Raw genomic sequence first — 7,574 nt, 5'->3', positions numbered from 1 at the left:
TATAAACCTCGGCTAAAAGATTATTAGTTCCCTGAATCACTATGTAATCAAAAACTAAAACTAAAATAAAAAAATGTCATTCTTTGTTGCATCTCAGTGCTGCTGACCTCGTGTAGGCTCTTTGTTGCCCCGTCTGGTCTACATGCATTCCAGCAATGACTGTATTGCTTTTTTCAGCAGGTTTCCTAATGGTAACCAAAGTGGACCATGCATGTGTTGCCGCATACACACGACCGTTTTTCATGACGAGAAAAAGAAAAATAAAAAACAGCATTTTAGCTTGCACATGATTGGATAATAAAATCAGCAGAGCTTCACCTCATTTCAGATTTACCCCTCAGATTTACAGCGACTTCACTTCCAAATGCACTTTCAGTGCAATTTCAAGGGTAGTTTGCACTTGTAGTGCAAAGTGGATTTGCCTTTCGTAAATAACCCCCTATATATTTTGCCTATTCTGGAGAGCCCAAGCAAGGTGTACTAATCAATCCATGCTCTTTTGCCCCCTACCCTGTCTATCAGAACCCTAACTTTGTGGCACTAATGGAGTATGGTATGAAGATTCATCTGATCTCTCACATTGTCAGAGTGGACAATTGCTAGGCCCAAAACCTGTCATGTTGGGAAGAGGATAACAGTGATGCCACCCACCCGGGCAAGTTTAGACACACTGACACCAGAGCTAACTGAGGGTGAACTCATGCAGCATGGGGTAATTAAGGGGGGTATTGAGCTATTGAGAGACAATTTTATTTTGTCCTAATAGTGTCTCTCTAAGGCCACTTTCATACTGAGGCGCTTTACAGGCGTTTTAGCGCTAAAATCAGTGCTTCTCCTGTCACTCCAGTGTGAAAGCCTGAGTGCTTTCACACTGGAGCGGTGCGCTTGCGGGACGTTAAAAAAAAGTCCTGCAAGCAGCATCTTCAGGGCGGTTTAGCATACCTCCCAACTGTTTCTGATTTTGAGGGACTGTCCCTTATTTGGAGCAATGTCCCTCTGTCCCTCATTCTCCTCATTTGTCCCTCATTCTGGTCTGATCTATATAGATGTATATAAAATGCACTTTTTATCTTTTAACCACTTAACAACCGCCCTATAGACGAAATACGTCTACAAGGCGGTTGCTTAATTCTAGGAGGGCGTCAATGTACGTCCTCCTAGAATCGCGCTCCCGCGCGCCCTGTGGGGCGCGCACACGGGAGTCTCCGTGACCGCCGGGTCCTCCGGACCCGGCTGATCACGGATCACGGTAAATCGCCGCTGATAGCGGCGGTTTACCACGTGATCGCTCCGTCCAATGACGGAGCGATCACTAGTAAACAAACCGGCGTCATGTGATGACGCCGGTTCCTCCCTCTCCTCTCTGTACCGAACGGTACAGTGTGAGAGAGGAGAGGGGAGAGAGCGGAAGCAGCAGCAGCTGCTGCTGCTGCTGCGGGCTGGATCTGTGACACATGCAGTCACAGATCCATCCCTCCCTCCCTGTGCAATACTCTGCAATATTACCCCCATACTCTGCAGTGCCCCCATACTCTGCAATGCCCCCATACTCTGCAATACCCCCATACTATGCAATACCCCCATACTATGCAATACCCCCATACTCTGCAATGCCCCCACACTCTGCAATGCCCCCATACTCTGCAATACCCCAAAATACTCTGCAATGCCCCCATACTCTGCAATACCCCAAAATACTCTGCAATGCCCCCATACTCTGCAATACCCCAAAATACTCTGCAATGCCCCCATACTCTGCAATACCCCGCAATACTCCGCAATGCCCCGCAATACTCCGCAATGCCCCGCAATACTCCGCAATGCCCCGCAATACTCCACAATACCCCGCAATACCCCGCAATACTCCGCAATACCCCGCAATACTCCGCAATACTCCGCAATACCCCGCAATACTCCGCAATACCCCGCAATACTCCGCAATACCCCGCAATACTCCGCAATACCCCGCAATACCCCACAATACCCCGCAACACCCCACAATACTCCGCAATACCCTGCAATACCCCACAATACCCCACAATACTCCGCAATACCCCACAATACTCCGCAATACCCCATAATACCCTGCAACGTCGTCTATGGGGATTTTTAAGTAGCAAAGTTTGGCGCCATTCCACGAGCGTGTGCAATTTTGAAGGGTGACATGTTGGGTATCTATTTACTCGGCGTAACTTCATCTTTCACATTTATGCAAAAGAATGAAGAAAAAATACTAAATTTGCCAAATTTTATAACAGAAACAAAGAAAAATTATTTTTTTTTACAGAATTTTCAGTCTTTTTTCTCTTATAGCGCAAAAAATAAAAAACCCAACGGTGATTAAATACCACCAAAAGAAAGCTCTATTTGTGTGAAAAAAAGGACGAAAATTTCATTTGGGTACAATGTTGTATGACTGAGTAATTGTCATTCAAATTGTGAGAGCACCGAAAGCTGAAAATTGGTCTGGTTATTAAGTGGGTTTACGTGCCCAGTGGTCAAGTGGTTAAAAAGTGTTTCCAGTGCTAAACCTTTCATCTGATTTCTAAATTGCTGCATTTTTTAATTCCAAAAGCCAATATAAAGGAATAGTAGTGGTAAAAAAAGCACTCGTGGGTTTAACCAATCGTATGTTTTTGTACAATTCTCCTTTAAGGGGGCGTGGCAAGGGGTGTGTCCTATGCCTGCATACTTTTGCCGATAGGTGTCCCTCATTTCCATCTCAGAAAGTTGGGAGGTATGGTTTAGGATCAGTAAATATACCGCTCTTAAAATCAATGGGCAGTGCTACCGAAGCACCTGCAAAGCGATTCAGCAGTGGCGCTTTGCGAGTGCTTTTAACCCTTTTTTCGGCTGCTAGCGGGGGTTAAATGCGCCCCCCGCCAGTAGGCGAAAAGTGACGATAAAACGACGGTAAAGCGACGCCAAAACTAGCGGCGCTTTATCGCTAACGCGGTAAAGTGGCCTAAAAGTGGCCTAAAGCCTTGTATACATTATCATTTTTTTTTGTTTTTGTCAGTTCCGGTTGGAGCCGCTATACTAACAATCAGTTGTTAGTACAGCGATCTCCCTCGCTAAGCTAATGTGTTCTGACGGGGGAACACTCCGGTCCGTGAAACACAGATCGGAAGCCGGTCGGCTGCTGGTTTTCCAGCATGCACGCCTGACAGAAGCCGGCCAAACGTCTGGCTTTTGTCGAATCGGCTGCCATACACACAGGCCGAATGTCAGCCCGTTTTTATTGAACCGGCCAATGTCGCCCAAAATTCAGCCCATGTGTATTAGGCTTTACGCTATATTTGACATTGTCAGTGGCGTCACTAGGGTTGGTGTCACCCGGTGCGGTAAAACATGGTGTCCCCCCCCCCCCCCCCCCTCTGTCTAGGCTGCCCAGCACCAAGCAGGCAAGGCACGGGGCGCACCCCAAACCAGCCCCTGTAAATGATAGTATAGGGCAGTATAGTGGCAGGTTAGGGTAGTATAGAGTGGTATAGTGGCAGGTTGGTGTAGTGGGGTGGTATAGGACAGGTTAAGGTGGTATATGGCATGTTGGGGTTATATAGGGTAGTTTGGGGTGGTATAGGGCAAGTTAGGGTTGCATAGGGCAGGTTGGGGGTGGTATAGGGCAAGTTGGGGTGGTATAGTGCAAGTTAGGGTGGCATAGGGCAAGTTGGGATGGCATGGGAAAGGTTAGGGTGGTACAGGGCAAGTTAGGGTGGCATTGGGCAGGTTGGGGTGGTATAGTGCAAGTTAGGGTGGCACAGGGCAGATTGGGGTGGTACAGGGCAAGTTAGGGTGGCACAGGGCAAGTTGGGTGGCATGGGAAAATTTGGGGTGGTACAGGGCAGGCTGGGGTGGCACAGGGCATGCTGGGTGGTACAGGGCAGGCTGGGGTGGTACAGGGCTGTTTGGGGGGTACAAGGCAGGCTGGGGTGGTATAGGGCTGTTTGGGGTGGTACAGGGCAGGCTGGGGTGGTATAGGGCTGTTTGGGGTGGTACAAAGCAGGCTGGGGTGGTACAGGGCAGGCTGGGGTGGTACAGGGCAGGCTGGGGTGGCACAGAGCAGGCTGGTGTGGTACAGGGCAGGCTGGGGTGATACAGGGCAAGCTGGGGTGGTACAGGGCAGGCTGGGGTGGCACAGAGCAGGCTGGGGTGGTACAGGGCAGGCTGGGATTGCACAGGGCAGGCTGGGTATGTCAGCTAAAAAAACAAAAACAAAAAAAACGGGATGTTGTCACCCCTCTAGCGGGTGTAACCCGGTGCGGACCGCACCCCCCTAGCAACGCCTCTGGACATTGTACAGACAAAATGGCTTGTGTTCATCCTAATTTATCATTTAAATGCTTATACAATTTACAAAGTTTCCAACCACAAGTTGAGTTAATGTTTAATGTGTAACTAACGTTATCTCCTTGTTAATATTTAAAAGAATAGCCAAATTACCTTTATTTATGAATGCAAAATGCACCGCACTTCATCCCATTAAATACACCTAGAATTCTCTAGCGGTTGTTTTTACCAGAACATTTTTTAATCTGCTTTTTAATGCAGACACTTTGGTAAAGGGGAACTGTTGCCTGCACTGTCAACCACATCTAATCAATCTTCCTATCTCACAGCCATGTTCTGTCCTACCGTGGAGTTTTGCACTTTTGTGACTGTAAACATGTATAGCATGTGGTCACCATAGAGATTAATTAGATGTGGTTCACAGTACAGACAGTGAATGCAATTTCCTGATAAGCAAGCACACAGTCACATGGAGGACTTTGGTGGGAATAAACACAACCTTTCTTCTAAACACATTTTTACTATTCTATTTGTCTTCATTTGTTTGTCCTTTATATTTTTGTCTCTTTCTCTTTCTCCAATGCTATAAAGGTTTATGGTCAATTTTATTTTACTTATTTATAAAATGATGTTTATATTAGTTTTTTGCCTAATATTTATAAAAATATCTGCTTTACGGACAAACCTCAAATACAGGGGGCCAGATTCACAAAACCGGGCATATATTTAGGCGGACGTAGCGCATCTCATATGCGCTACGCCGCCATAAATCAGAGTGGCTCCTAGGGTATCCACAAAGAACTTGCTCCCATATGCGGGCCGGCGTAATGTAAATCTGCCGGCGTAAGCCCGCGTAATTCAAAGTAGGCTTGGAGTGGGCGTGTTGTATGGTAATCTGGTATGACCCCACGTAATTGACGCTTTTTACGAACGGCGCATGGGCCGTCCGTGGACGTATCCCAGTGCGCATGCGTGAAATCACGTTGCAAATAGTCAATGCTTTCGACGTGAACGTAACTTACGCAAAGCCCTATTCGCGAACGATTTACGCAAACAACGTAAACGACGGAAAATTCGACACTGTCCTGACGTCCATACCTAACATTGCGTACACCTCATAGAAGGAGGGGTAACGTTATGCCGAAAAAAGCCTTACGTAAACGACGTAAAAAAATGCGTCAGACGGACGGACGTTTGAGATTCGGCGTATCTAGCTAATTTGCATACTCTACGCTGAAATCAGCGGAAGCGCCACCTAGCGGCCAGCGTAAATATGCACCTAAGATCCGACGGCGTACTAAGACGTACGTCAGTCGGATCTAGCCCACATTCAGTCGTATCTTGTTTTGGGGATACAAAACAAAGATACGACGGCGCATCGTAGAACTTACGCGGCGTATCAATAGATACGCCGCCGTAAGTTCTTTGTGGATCTGGCCCAGGGTGTTCTATTGGGACATTATTGTGTACATTGGATGTTTCCCCTTCAGTGGTTTGTATGTTTTTGATACCAAATAAATAAATTATACAAAAAATGGGAATACAGGGTGAACCAAAAAACTAAATTTAAAGTATATATTGGGTTTTCTAAGGACAGAGCAAATCTGAAGCTATTTAATTTCTTCTAAACAGGCAGGCAAGGAGAGCAAGGAAGGGGAGGAGTCACTGCTCTGACTCATTCAAGTGAATAATTGTAGCTTGAGCTTTTGAACTCTGTATGAGATAGGCTGTTTTCAGCTAAGCAGATAGGGCTAGTCTGGAATTCACGTGGAAAAGAAGCAGTGAACAAATAAAAAATTCATCCAACTGATTGTAAGCTTTGTGGGTCCTTTTCGTGTGCTAGCAGGCAATAACGAGTGTCGTGTGCTCATTATGGGTTTTCTAGCACAGAAAGGGAACAAAATGCTTTCAAATACGCTTAAAGGGGTTGTAAAGGTTTGTTTTTTATTTTCTAAATAGGTTCCTTTAAAGCGGAGGTTCACCCTAAAAACATGTATATAACATTACATTCTGCATACTTCCAACATTTACAGTATGCTGTTTTTTTTTTTTTGCTGTACATACCGTATTATTGCTATTTTCCACCCGGCTTCCGGGTGCTCACTCCCGCGGGAGTAGGTGTTCCTATGCAGAGGCGCAGTGTCATGTGGGACTTCACCCAGATGATTGACGTCTTGAGAAAAACTTCCTCCTGGCGGATAAGGCGCATCACGAGTTTCCGAAAGTAGCCGAACTGCGAGTCGGCTCTATACGGCTCCTGCGCAGTCGGCTCTATGCGGCTCCTGCGCAGTCAACTCTACACGGCTCCTAGTCGGTGCGCAGGCACTGTATAGAGCCGACTCGTAGTTCGGCTACTTTCGGAAACTCGTGACGTGCCTTATCCGCCAGGGGGGAAGTTTTTCTCAAGACGTCAATCATCTGGGCGAAGTCCCACATGACACTGTGCCTCTGCATAGGAACGCCTACTCCTGCGGGAGTGAGCACCCAGGTGGAAAATAGCAATAATACGGTATGTACAGCAAAAAAACAAAAAAACAAAAACAGGATACTGTAAATATTGGAAGTACGCAGAATGTAATGTTATATACATGTTTTTAGGGTGAACCTCCGCTTTAAGCTAGTGCATTGTTGGTTCACTTATCTCTTCCTTCCATTTCCCTTCTAAATGTTTTTTTTCTTTGTTTTCTTTGTCTGAATTTCTCACTTTCTGTTCCTCCTCAGTAAGGTGTTTAGTAAGCTGTTCTAAATGACTTTCCACCGCTCGGATGATGGTGGAAAGCTTACTGAGGAGAAACAGGAAGTGAGAAATTCAAACAAAGAAAAAAAAACATTTAGAAGGGAAATCGAAGGAAAAGGTAAGTGAACCAACAATGCACTAGCTTAAAGGAACCTATTTAGAAAATAAAAACAAACCTTTACAACCTCTTTAATCAAGTTATGAGCTGATCATGACTCCTTTTCACATGCATTTCAGGCTATATTTATGTTCTGGAAAATCTCCCTGCAAACAGTTCCCAAAGTTATGCTATGTAGAAGAGTAAAGGAAGCGTAGAAGAGTAAAAGGATCAATTAGTGCTCCTCTGTCAGCAAAGACACAGATTAGGAAGATTGGGGCCCTAGGTCTAATTAGGATTGCAATAGACACAGAGAAGCCATTACATTTGCAATGTCTGTACTTGAATGGCCGCATCAAACATCAAGTGCCTACACTTGCATCTTCCAGTGTGTAGTGATATTCAGGTACACAGCTTTAGCTACTTGCACTATCCCCTTAGCTTACTGCA

The sequence above is a fragment of the Rana temporaria genome, chromosome 9 (genome assembly GCF_905171775.1).
Source record: "Rana temporaria chromosome 9, aRanTem1.1, whole genome shotgun sequence".
Taxonomy (NCBI): domain Eukaryota; kingdom Metazoa; phylum Chordata; class Amphibia; order Anura; family Ranidae; genus Rana; species Rana temporaria.
The sequence above is the reverse complement of the archived record's forward strand: the minus strand, read 5'-3'. Positions refer to the sequence as shown.